Here is a 12,381-nt window from a genome sequence, read left to right as displayed (position 1 = left end):
GCCGTCCTATCCCACATACTGCTCGCATCCCCCCTACTATCCAACGCTCCCATGTCCACCAACTTCTCCCCTATCTCTAGGGCACTAGACTGGGTAAAACTTCCCCACCTAATCCTCGGCCGGTCATCCGCGACCCTCTTCTTCTTCTTCCTTCTTATCTCCAAATCCATCACTAATAGCTTATGTTGGGTCGTAAGATTCTCACTCGGTATGACCTTGCAATCCTTACAGAGGATTTTATCATCTTTTCTAATAAGCAGAAAGTCTATTTGCATCGCAGCCACCGAGCTACGGAAGGTTACCAAGTGCTCCTCCTTCTTCGGAAAACTCGAGTTGGCTACCACCAATCCAAAAGCTTTTGCGAAATCTAGGAGTGAGACTCCTCCACTGTTCCTGTCCCCGAAGCCAAATCCTCCATGCACCTCATCATATCCCCTCGAAGCAGACTCAATGTGCCCATTCAAATCTCCTCCTATGAATAACTTCTCAGTAAGCGGTATACTTACCACCACTTCTTCCAAGTCCTCCCAAAAGCGCCTTTTTACCTCCTCGTCCAAACCCACTTGTGGCGCGTAGGCACTAATAATGTTCAAGGTGAACCCTCCAACGACTAGCTTAATCGCCATGATCCTCTCATTAATCCTCCTAACCTCTACCACCTGATCTCTAAGCTCACTATCTACTAAGATCCCTACCCCATTCCTATACCTCGACTTGCCCGAAAACCAAAGCTTTTACCCGTCCACCTCCTTAGCTTTAGGTCCTACCCATTTAGTCTCTTGGACGCAAGCTATATTAATCTTCCTCTTCTTAAGAATCTTACCTAACTCTATGGACTTTTCCAATAAAGTCCCAATATTCCAAGACCCTACTCTCAACCTAGAAGCTCCCTCAACCCCCTTAGCCCCCCAACCCTGGCCCCCGATCCCAACCGAGGACATGACCCAAGTCTACCATCCCTCACCAGAGCCAGTAAAGCAAATATACGCTAGTGAAAGGTTACTCTAAGACAAACGAAGGGTCAATACTAATGCACAAGTTAGCAATAGTCTATAAGTAGTGTAATATGCGGAGCAGACAAAATTTATAAGGCTAAAAGATAGGAACTAGGCTATTGGAGGTACCAACTCCAAGTAAATAAAACCTGTTCACCATCGAGGAATATCTGTTCGCTGCCAAAAATGTTGTTCTCTGCCGAAAAATACTGTTCACGACCGGAATCACTATTCACCTACCTGTGCAGAAACTGCCCGGAAACCTACTGGTGGAGGATTTCCAGTCGCAGAGTAGAAGAGAGAGGAAAAGAGGAAAAAAAAAACAAAAAAGGAAAAAGGAAAGAAAAGAGAGAACAGAGGAGAGAGAGAGAGAGAGAGAGATCTGGCCGGCCGGTGGTAGTAGTCACCGGTCGCCGGTGGCCTTTGGGCTGGCTGGTTTTGGGGGGGGTTGGGTGGGGTGGGGGTTGGGGGAGGGAGGGAGGAGAAAAACTTACCGTTAGGTGAGAGAGAAGAGAGAAGAGAGAGATTTTTGAAGAACAATCAATACACGTAAAGCCTGAGGTGCACATAATGAAAAACAATTGCCTCGTTTGTCTTTATAGTTAAAAAAGGTAAATGGTATTTTATGGAACTTTCCAATATGATGTTGTTTCCGAGTTTGTTCTACTATCTTAACCTTTTGGCTGTTTTTTTTCTCCTTTTTGTTTCCTCGAAAGATGAGACTCAAAATGTTCTAGTGATCTTAATTGTGATTTTGACTTGCTGATTAATATTATCATTGAACATTAGTAGTTAGTACATCATTTTTGTGGCTATCTGAGAAAGCTAGAGCTTCACTGGAGCTTAAATCTTCATGTACTGCTGATATTTCCCGTGTTATAACTTACATGATAGAGATATGCGCAGAACCTTGTAATATTTGTAGTAAGCTTTCCGAAAATGGCATCTGACTGCAAAGGCTGTATTTCTTCTTTCTTTTTCCATTTGTTATGGATGGTGTGATAAATATTTTTCTTCTTGCGTGTAATGTCTTGCTTCGCAGGAAAAGCTATTGTACTTATGGGTTTTCAAGTTACTAAATTAGTTTTTTGCTGTTGTCTGTCATTGCTTATCCCGTAGTTAACCAAAAGAATTGTGTAGGTCGTTGATCAGTTTCTAACTACTTGTGGAGTACTCAAAGTAGACCTTAACAAAGAACTTTAGATTGTAGAAGCAGAATATCTCTTAACTTAGCATATATTCTCAGTCTCTCGGATCAATTGAAATGAAAAATGTCTTGGATCAGCTTAATTTAATACATGATATTGAATGATTTACTCTTCGTAGGGATTTTTCTGCAAAAGTTTGAAGCTTAATTGAACACTTTATTCCGATTAATACACTGTTGTGGTTAAAATCTTAAGTTCCAAACTTTTAAGTAATTCTTATGAATGCTAGCTCAGAACAATTGGTCAGTTGCTTGGAAGAGCTATTCATGGTCGCTTTCTTGATGCCGATGATTATCACTCAGAGTCTAACAAAGGATAATGATCATTTGTTCATAAATCTAATCATAAGCTGATTAATATGAGAGCATATTCCCAAGGGGTGCATTCACTGATGATTTGCATGACCATAACAGAGAAGATGTGGAACGGGATTACTCTTTCTGATGAAGATCGTGTTCCATGGCTTGAAACACTACGAAATGTGATGCGAAGAGGCTTAGTTGGCAGTGAAACGCTGATTCTTGCTTGCTCAGCTCTGCAAAAACGGTGCAGGGAAATCCTTAGATCTGCAGACCCAAATTATGAACCAGGTCCTTATGCAAGTGTCATTAAATCCGTGTTGTTGGATGTTGGGGATGAAGTGTTTAGTGCTCGGCTGGAAAAGATAGCAACCGAGGGGAAGCATTTCATGCTTGTAAAGCTCTTGCAGACTAGGATTTGCTTCATATTGATGAAGCAGAAGGGATTACTTAGAGTTGATGCTACTATGGATCCTGAAACCATAGTGAAAACTACATAAACTTTTGTCATCTGATCATTAGTCCACAACAGATGGATTCAATTAAAGATAAATTATTTTAAAGAAAAGTTTGATAAATTCTTATAGTAATATATATTCTTCATTGCATTTGCGATAGCAAGCAATGCATCTACACAACAGAGCTAAGAAAAACTAGATAAAACAAAGTAATGATGTTTTCCATCCAAGAGAGTTGTGACTATAGCAAAACCAAAGAGATGATGACTCAAAAACTTTGATGGACTTAGCTACGGGGACGATCAAGTAAAGAGAAGCTAACTCTTTTTTATTTTCATATTTTTCCATCGCTTGTGGCTAGGAACCCGAAACTAGCCATTCAATTCATGTTGTTCCATTGCTTATGGCAAGGAACCCGAAACCAGACATTCAATTCATGTTGTTCCATTGCTTGTAGCCAGGAACCCAGTTTGGATACGTGGGACTAAAGTGGCTGGACACGACACTTGAATTCAATAGTTGAACAAGAGGTGCGAATTTCATGCATCGGGGTGTCTTGTACTGGTCTATGGAAGCACCTGAGCTAACACAGTAGTCCATGAGCTTGTCAAAAGTCCCAATTTCCACTATCCTGATTTCCAGAGGACCAATGGATTTGTCAGAGGCACGGCCCTGGCTGTAGACGCTATTTAGAGATTCTTCAATGATGAGGCAACAATCTTCAAAGATTGAAGGAGGAATTTGGGTAGAGCCATTCATTCTGAGCTCCCAGAATAGGACATAGTGACCTGGAATGGTGGCAGTATCGGCATAACTGGTGTACTCGGTTACATTTGCATCAAATGGTATCAGATTGTGTACTGCATTTTGTAGCTCAGCTTCATCGGTCTTGTCAGAATCAATGCTCAAGATCACATTTTCCCGACATACGAAGTAGAATTGAGGTGCGTTGTTCTTGTATCCAGCAACTCGAAGCACATCACCCACCCTGTATCTATAGAGTCCTGAAATGACACAACTTCATGCAAAGCTAAGGATTATCAGACATGCTGGACAGACAAATGGAAAAAATAAAATGAGTCGAGCATTTTGTTTTGCATTTAAAAGTACCTGAATAAGTGGTAACAACAAGTTCGTACTCCTGGTCAACCTTTACGTCAACCAAATCGACCAATTGATTTTGTTCTTTCTCATAAAGCGACTTGGACATAGAGATAGAATTCATGATTCCATTGTCTCTATGAATTGGTGAGAACTCAAAGTAGCCCACGGTAGGAATAAGGGTGTAAGAGACTTTCCTGGGGTTACAAAAGGGGTTCAGGTTGATTCCAAAGGGGCATTCTGAGGAAGAATACTTGGTTGAGATAAGTGGGAGGCCATTGCTGTAATAATCAAGGGTTGGTATATACTGTGGCATGCTTCCAGTTACAATAGCATCCACATACTTGGTATTAGGCCACAACCTTGGGATGATCCCTTGCCATGAACCTTTACTGCATTCAACCTCGATGAAATCAGCTAACTCTGGGTCAGGTTTGACGATTTTCATCACTGACTTTCTCACTGACAGATCTGTAATTTGGGTGTTAACGGTTCCCATTCAAATATCATTACAAAGTGGAGACTAGTGCTTTTCTAGGAACTGGATGGCACGGATGAAGCTGGATGCAAAGAACGATCCAACCCTGAGTACGTCTTTACGTTGATAGAGGCCACAAAGCATTTGGGAGTACATGCTTTGGTAAAGTCTGGGCAGAGAATGGTTTCAGCTGGACTTGTGTAGTTTGCATTGGGGCTAAGACTCCTCTTGTTGAAATAAGGACTCTTGTAAACACTTGTTAAAGCAGGGCGAGCTGGTAATCCTCCTGGAGTCTTGGCTTCAGACTTTATGGACAAGAAATACATTCCTTTTCCCTTTTCCAAGTCTGGAACAAATTGACTTATCACAGACATACCAAGGCTGTGAAGCTGAAATCTCATCCCTAGCACTTCTGGAGTTGTTGGCATCAATTTTCTCTCCCCTCCTGACGTCCCAGAACTGCACAAAAAGAGTTTCCCTTTAGCAGAAAGTGAAGATAAAGGGTTCACATGCAAGAACCTCCTCTTTTCTCCCTTTGTCAGCTCTTTGTCAGTTAGTCGACTTTCCTCCCTCACAAGATTGTCGAACTTCATGGTTATTCATCCATATCGGCAGTCAGAGAAGAAAGGATCTCCATTGAAAGAAGGAGGGTTCCCCTTTATTTAATATGTATACTGAGGTCCCAAAGCTGATATTGCTATTAGTCCCAGCTCATTTATAAATTTCACCAGCAGCAGAGTATGATGGAGAAGTGACAGAAGAAGAATCTTGAGAAAATCTCAATGTTACAGAGAATATGATTTGTGTTCTTTATAATAGTAAACTTGAGATGGAGAATAAAGAAAAAAAGGAAAGACAAACCTTATCAAGAATTCAGAGATGGGTTGGGAGCATAAGATTGTATAGTTATCACCGTTGGCTATACGGTTGATATCAAGCTGAATATCTTCGTAGGTGATGACAGGGATGACTTTCTTGAACGTCTCTCTATCAGTGCGACCGTTGAGATCATGATGCTGCAAGTACTCAACATGGGCATTTGGAGTGAGGATTTCAGCAAGAACTCTCCTTTGGACCTCATCAATGTTGGCCGTGACGACCTCTTCAATGAACTGGAGAGATCCTTCTTGTTTTTCTCCGTGATACTACAATCGGTGGCCTTCTTCGGGTTGTTTGGTGCCTCAGGTGTGGTTCTTTCCATATTAATAGGTGTCACCTTAGATTGTGTGTAAAAGAGGAGTCCACAAAGAGAGTGGGGGAAGGTTGAGTCAAAATCTGTTTACAAAAAGTTTATTAGAAGTGGCTTCATATAGAGGAAGTTTTGGGCGACGTTAAAAGCAGGGATGGATGGAGTGTATTGACTACGAGTTCAATTGAATCTAGTATTTACTTTATAAATATATGACGCGTGTCCTTTTGGAAATTTTCCTCTGATAGTTCAGAGACATGTTTCAGCGACCTTCAAGACATACAACTTTAAGGCCACATGTGAATTTGTTCGTTGATAATTGCGTCTTAAGTAGTTGTCGTCGACGTTGTGCTGTTACTTTTAATCCAGATTGAGATCTGGATCTTTAAGCTACCATATTTAATCAATTACAGTTGGATTGAAGCCCTCCTAAACATTAATTTATTTAGGAGGATTTGAATTCATCTAACTCATATATCACGTGTTGTACTCTTGCCGCTAGACTAAAACCCTATGTGCAAGAGAAGTACGTTACTGTTTACATAGTTTCTGTTTTTCTTTCCAAAATGCTTTTGAGCTACGGTAACCCGCCCTTCCTACAAGTGGAGAAAGATAAGAGGGAGTGAATCTATTATCCACCGAGTTGCGAAGTGTACGACATTGACCCTTAGCTTGTCAAATTATTTGATTATCAAGAATGAAAAGAAATGCACAAACTGTTAGTGTCAAGTTTTTCTGATGACAATTTTATTTGTGCAGCTATAACAATTGAACCACACAAGGAATAAAAGAGCCCACAAGGCAGCCCAAACGAGATGGGCTTACACAAGTGAAATCCTCCCAGCCTACAAGGCAGCCCAAACCAGATGGGCTTACACAAGCTTAACTCGGTGAAATCTTCCCAGCCCTACCAATGGATACTGTGAATATTGTGGTAGCTGACTAGATACTCTCCAGCAGTACAAAATCAGTTCAAGGAAGGCAAGGATATCTGCGCCATTAAAGAAGGAATATTCCACGGGGTGTAACAATCTTGTCAACTGTTAATGCGGCCTCATCGCACAAGGAAAGAAGCAACAGCCCCAGCCTTATTCTTGGATATAGGATCACTAATTCCTTTTTCCAAAGATCAAATCCCTTGGCTTGATTACTCTGCGTGAAGAGCCTAAACAGCCATAAAAGGGTTGCTTCACAAAAATAGCCGAATATACTTAGTCTCATTCCCTTAGTGCTCTACTTTACTTTTCATAAACATTGTTTGTCTGGGTGATTTATAGTGTAAAAAAAAAAGAAAGGAGAGTTACAATATAGCGTGTGAGGCTTTGTATCAAAAAGACTAAGAGTGATTTGAGTGTAGACGTAGGAACACCATTCAAAACCTCCATTGTACCAAACCTTTATAAAAGAGCTGCAGGAAACACCCTTGCAACCCAAGGGGACTAGACTAGGATTCTCATTGAATCTGAACCAGTATAAAATACTTTGTGTCATTTATTTTCTGCACCGTTCTTTAGCATTCACTGAGTAAGCAATCGACTACTGGTTTAACCTAGTCGACTAACAGATCGAAAAATTTACAATTCACCCCCCTCTTGCACTTTCAATTGGTAACAGAGCGAGGTCTCACTTTCAGTTGCTTAACCGCATGTGAGAAAAGATCAAATGGCTGGATGTCAAATTGCTGGAGCAATATTGCAAGATGGGCACTCCACAACAAGACCACCATACTTTAATGGTGAACACTATTGGCATTGGAAGGAAAGGTTTAAAATCTTTGTGCAGTCTACTGATTATCAAGCCTGGGTTGTGATTAAGAAAGGACCTAAACCTATTCCAAGAGCCGGCACTGAAAACAAGGAAGACGCAGATACTTCAACAATTGATCTAGAGTCACATGACATTACCAAAGAACAACAAGAGACACTGCAAATAAATGCTAGGGCAATAGCTTTGCTCTACTGTGCAGTAAGTGGAGAAGAGTATGCAAAAATTTCAAATTGTGACACTGCCAAACAAATGTGGGATAAACTTGAGGTCACTTATGAAGGAACATCAAAAGTAAGAGAAACAAAAATTGATACTCTAAGACATGATTATGAAGCCTCTATGATAAAGGACGATGAGAACATCGAATCAATGTTCACAAGATTCAGCAAGATCATTGGAGAACTCAAATCCCTTTGAGTAACTTATACCAACTCTCAACAAGTTAGAAAGCTTGTTAGAAGTCTGCCAAAGACTTGGGAAACCAAAGAAATTGTCCTTGAAGATGGAAATCTGGATAAGTTCACTTATGATGAATTAAGAGGAAATCTGATAGCATTTGAAAAGAATCACATACAAAGATATCAGAAGGATGAAAACAATAAAGTGGTCGCCTTTAAGGCTCAAGTTGAAGAATATGATGATGACTTTAAAGAAGAATATGTGGCTATGATTTCTAGGCATGTGATAGAAGCCATGAGAAGATCAAGAAATAATAGAAAAGGAAGCTCAAACTTTAGAAAAGGTAAGACTTCCACTGGACAGCAAAAGAATGATGGAAAGTGTTATGAATGTGGAAAATATGGCCATATTGCATCTGAATGTCCTGAGACAAGAAAGAAACCAAATAGAAGTTATCAAAAATAAAGGGCCTTCAGCAGTTGGAGTGAAGATGAAATTTCAGATGAAGAATCTGAAGAGATTGAAAATATGTGTTTCATGGCTGTCGAAGGAAGCAGTAAGGTAAGCTCCCATCCCTGCTCTAAATGTGAAGAAACTCAAGAATTATTAGATCAAACTCTTATAGACCTGAATAATGTCTTTGACGAATATAGGAAACTAAAAAGAGAGAAAAATGAATAGGAATCAAGATTAGAAATTTGCTAAAGAGAAAAAAATTCGATTCAAAATGAAGTCTACAATTTACAATCTAAAATAGATATTTTACTGAAACCTTCCAACCATAACTATGCAAAGTCAAACCAGTCAACTTACACAAATAAGTCCACTGGGAAAAAGGTCTTACAAATGACTAATAATTTTGAAGGAAAGAAAACTATTTTTTTAAAGACTGATAAGTCAACTAGAACCTCTAAGTCGACTGAAAGGAAGTCTAGAATACATAGATCAACCGATCCCTGTAAAGTGGAAAGAAAACCTTTTCAAACATATTTTTGTTGTGGAAAACTCGGCCATAACTATCATAACTGTAGATTTTGTTTTTCAACTGCACCTGTTTGGGTATGGAAACCCAAGAAAAGTAAGTGTTTTGAAACTAACCATCAAGGACCCAAGAACCCTTGGGTACCTAAACAAGAGTAAAAATTCTGTTTTGCAGGAACGCCACAAGAAAAGAAAAAAGGGAATATGGTATCTAGATAGTGCGTGTTCAAGACATATGACAGGCGACAAAAGTCTATTCAAATCAGTCGCTGACTTTGATGGAGGATTGGTAACTTTTGGAGACAACTCAACGAGAACGGTAGTTGGTATTGGTACTATTACTTTTGATAATTCTTGTGACATTTCAAATGTTTGGTTAGTAAAGGGACTTAAGTATAACCTGTTAAGTGTAAGTCAGCTGTGTGATTCTGATCTTGAGATAAGATTTAGTAAATCAGGCTGTGTCATAGAAGACTCCTCTGGGATAAAGATTCTTCCTGGAATCAGAAACAAAAATGTGTACACTTTGGATTCTGTCAAAAATCCTAAAGGTCATATATGTCTGGCATCAATGGGAGAAGATCAGTGGATGTGGCACAAGAAGCTTGGGCATGCCAGTATGCGCTTAATTGAAAAAACTAGAGACATGATCTTGTAATAGTATTGCCAAAACTCAACTACACTAAACATCATTTATGCGATTCGTGTCAAAAAGGTAAACAAACTAGAAACTCTTTTAGTTCAAAATATATTGTGTCTACATCCAAGCCTTTGCAACTACTTCATATGGATCTAGTTGGACCTACTAGAACTGCTAGCATTGGAGGAAAAAGGTACGCATTTGTTATAATAGATGACTTCTCTCGCTTTACCTGAGTAATATTTCTTGCTCATAAAGATGATACTCTAAAGAATTTTAAGTTTTTTTGTGAGAAAATTCAGCGTGAGAAAGGATATTACATCACTTCCATTAAAAGTGATCATGGAGGAGAATTCGAAAATAAAGCTTTTGAAGAATTCTGCAATGACTAAGGATACACATACAATTTCTCCTCACCTTGATCTCCGCAACAAAATGGTGTGGTTGAACGAAAGAATAGAACCCTTCAAGATATGGCAAGAACAATGATCATAGAAACAAACTTACCACATCACTTTTGGGCTGAAGCGGTAAGTACAGCTTGTCATATTTTGAACAGATGTCTAATCAGACCAATTCTCAAGAAAACTCCTTATGAGCTATGGACGGGTAAGAAACCAAATATTAGCTACTTTCATCCTTTTGGATATAAGCGCTTTGTTCACAATAATGGGAAGGAAAATCTTGGTAAGTTTGATCCTCGAAGTGATGAAGGTATATTTCTTGGTTATTATCCTACTAGTAGATCCTATAGAATTTTTAACAAACGTACTTTATCTATTGAAGAGTCTATTCATGTTGTATTTGATGATACTAATCACATGGTCGAGAAAAGAAAAATTGCAGATGAAGAAGACAGTCAAACACTTACTGCAGTGATTACAAGACCCACTGAAGAAAAGGCATCCTGTGAGTCGACTTCTAATGCACCTCAGTCGACTGATGTTACTATTGGAACAGTTCTAAACGAATGGAGAAGAGAACCTGACTATCCAAAGAAATTTTTTATTGGAGACATCAATGAAGGGAGGAAAACTAGAGCATCTAGTAAAAATAATGTAAATCTGGCTCTTATTTCTCAATATGAACCAAAGAAAGCTGGTGATGCCTTAAAAGATGAATACTGGGTAAAGGCTATGGAAGAGGAGCTTGATCAATTTGAAAAGAACAAGGTGTGGAATCTAGTTCCTAAACCTGAGAATGCTTCAATCATTGGCACAAAATGGGTATACAGGAACAAGCTAAATGAAGCCGGAGAATTAGTTAGAAACAAAGCCTGACTTGTTGCTCAAGGATACTCACAACAGGAAGGAGTTGACTATGATGAAACTTTTGCTCTTGTTTCCAGGTTGGAATCCATCAGAATTTTCCTTGCATATGCTTCTTTTAAAAAATTCAAACTTTTTCAAATGGATGTCAAAAGTGCTTTTCTAAATGGGTTAATTGAAGAAGAAGTGTACGTCAAACAGCCGCCAGGTTTTGAAAATTTAAAATTTCCCTATCACATTTATAAATTAAGTAAAGCTTTATATGGTCTTAAACAAGCCCCTAGGGAATGGTATGATCGCGTAAGCACATTCTTGGTAAGTCACGGCTTTTTCCAAGGAAAGATCGATACAACTCTTTTCATTAAACGATCCTCCTTAGGAAATCTCATTATACAGATATATGTTGATGATATTATTTTTGGAAGCTCTAACCCTTCTATGTGCAAGGAATTCTCTGATCTTATGCAAAGCGAGTTCGAAATGAGTATGATGGGAGAATTAAAATTCTTCTTGGGACTCAAATTCATCAAACTGACAATGGAATATTTATATGTCAAGCAAAGTATGCTAAAGAACTCGTTCAAAATTTTGGAATGTCTGACTCAAAAGCTATAGGAACTCCAATGAGTCCTACTTGTTCTGTTGATATGGATAAGACAGGAAAACCTGTTGATGAAACTAAGTATCACGGTATGATTGGATCGCTGCTTTACCTAACTGCTAGTCGACCAGATATTATGTTTAGTGTGTGCAGGTGTGCTAGATTCCAAGCTGCTCCAAAGGAATCTCATCTTACTGCTGTTAAGCGTATTATTAGATACCTTCATGGAACAACTAACTATGGTTTATGGTATCCTAACACCAACAATTTTACGCTTGAAGGTTTTTCAGATGCAGACTTTGCAGGTGATAAAGATGATAGAAAAAGTACCAGTGGTACTTGCCAGCTTCTATGAAAATCTCTTATTTCCTGGAATAGTAAAAAACAGGGATCAGTCTCTCTCTCTACCACTGAGGCTGAATACATTGTTGTTGGTCAATGTTGCACACAGTTAATTTGGATGTCTTATCAACTAAGTGATTATGACTTGTTTTTTAAACCTATAAAAAATTTCTGTGATAATTCGAGTGCTATCTGTCTGTCCAAAAATCCTGTGCATCATTCTAGGGCCAAGCATATAGATATTAAGCATCATTTTATCAGAAATCATGTTGCTCAGGGAGAGTTTGAAATAGTTTTTATTAACACTGAAAACCAACTTTCTGATATTTTTACTAAACCTCTTCTTGAAGAACGTTTCTGCATGCTAAGAAGATCTTTGGAAATTATTGACAAATCTGCCTAATTTTTTTAGTAATTTGTGCCATAATTTTTGGCTACTCAAAATCCTTGCCATAAATTGTATTTCATTCCAATCATGACCGTCCCATCTTCCCATGTTTTACTTTTTTACCTTCCCCATAAAATCTTTTCCACTTTCTTACATATCCCCATAAAATCTTTTCCTTTCTTTTTCCCTTCTCTTCTCTTCTTCATCTTCACCATTCCCCGCCAAACCCTCCTATCTGCGTCTCGTCTCTTCAATGGAGAAAACTCA

General features: G+C 38.9%; 2 pseudogenes; one reads left to right on the top strand and one right to left on the bottom strand.

The window, feature by feature from the left end:
* The first annotated feature begins 1,934 nt into the window (after positions 1 to 1,934).
* On the top strand, positions 1,935 to 3,017 carry LOC132619719 (gluconokinase-like; annotated as a pseudogene).
* A 372-nt stretch (positions 3,018 to 3,389) lies between these two features.
* Positions 3,390 to 5,740, bottom strand: LOC132618353 (indole-3-acetic acid-amido synthetase GH3.6-like; annotated as a pseudogene).
* Positions 5,741 to 12,381: the final 6,641 nt, after the last annotated feature.

The sequence above is a fragment of the Lycium barbarum genome, chromosome 11, assembly GCF_019175385.1.
Source record: "Lycium barbarum isolate Lr01 chromosome 11, ASM1917538v2, whole genome shotgun sequence".
NCBI classification, from domain to species: Eukaryota; Viridiplantae; Streptophyta; class Magnoliopsida; order Solanales; family Solanaceae; genus Lycium; species Lycium barbarum.
Note: the sequence above shows the minus strand (reverse complement) of the source record. Positions and strands in the feature narration are given on the sequence as shown.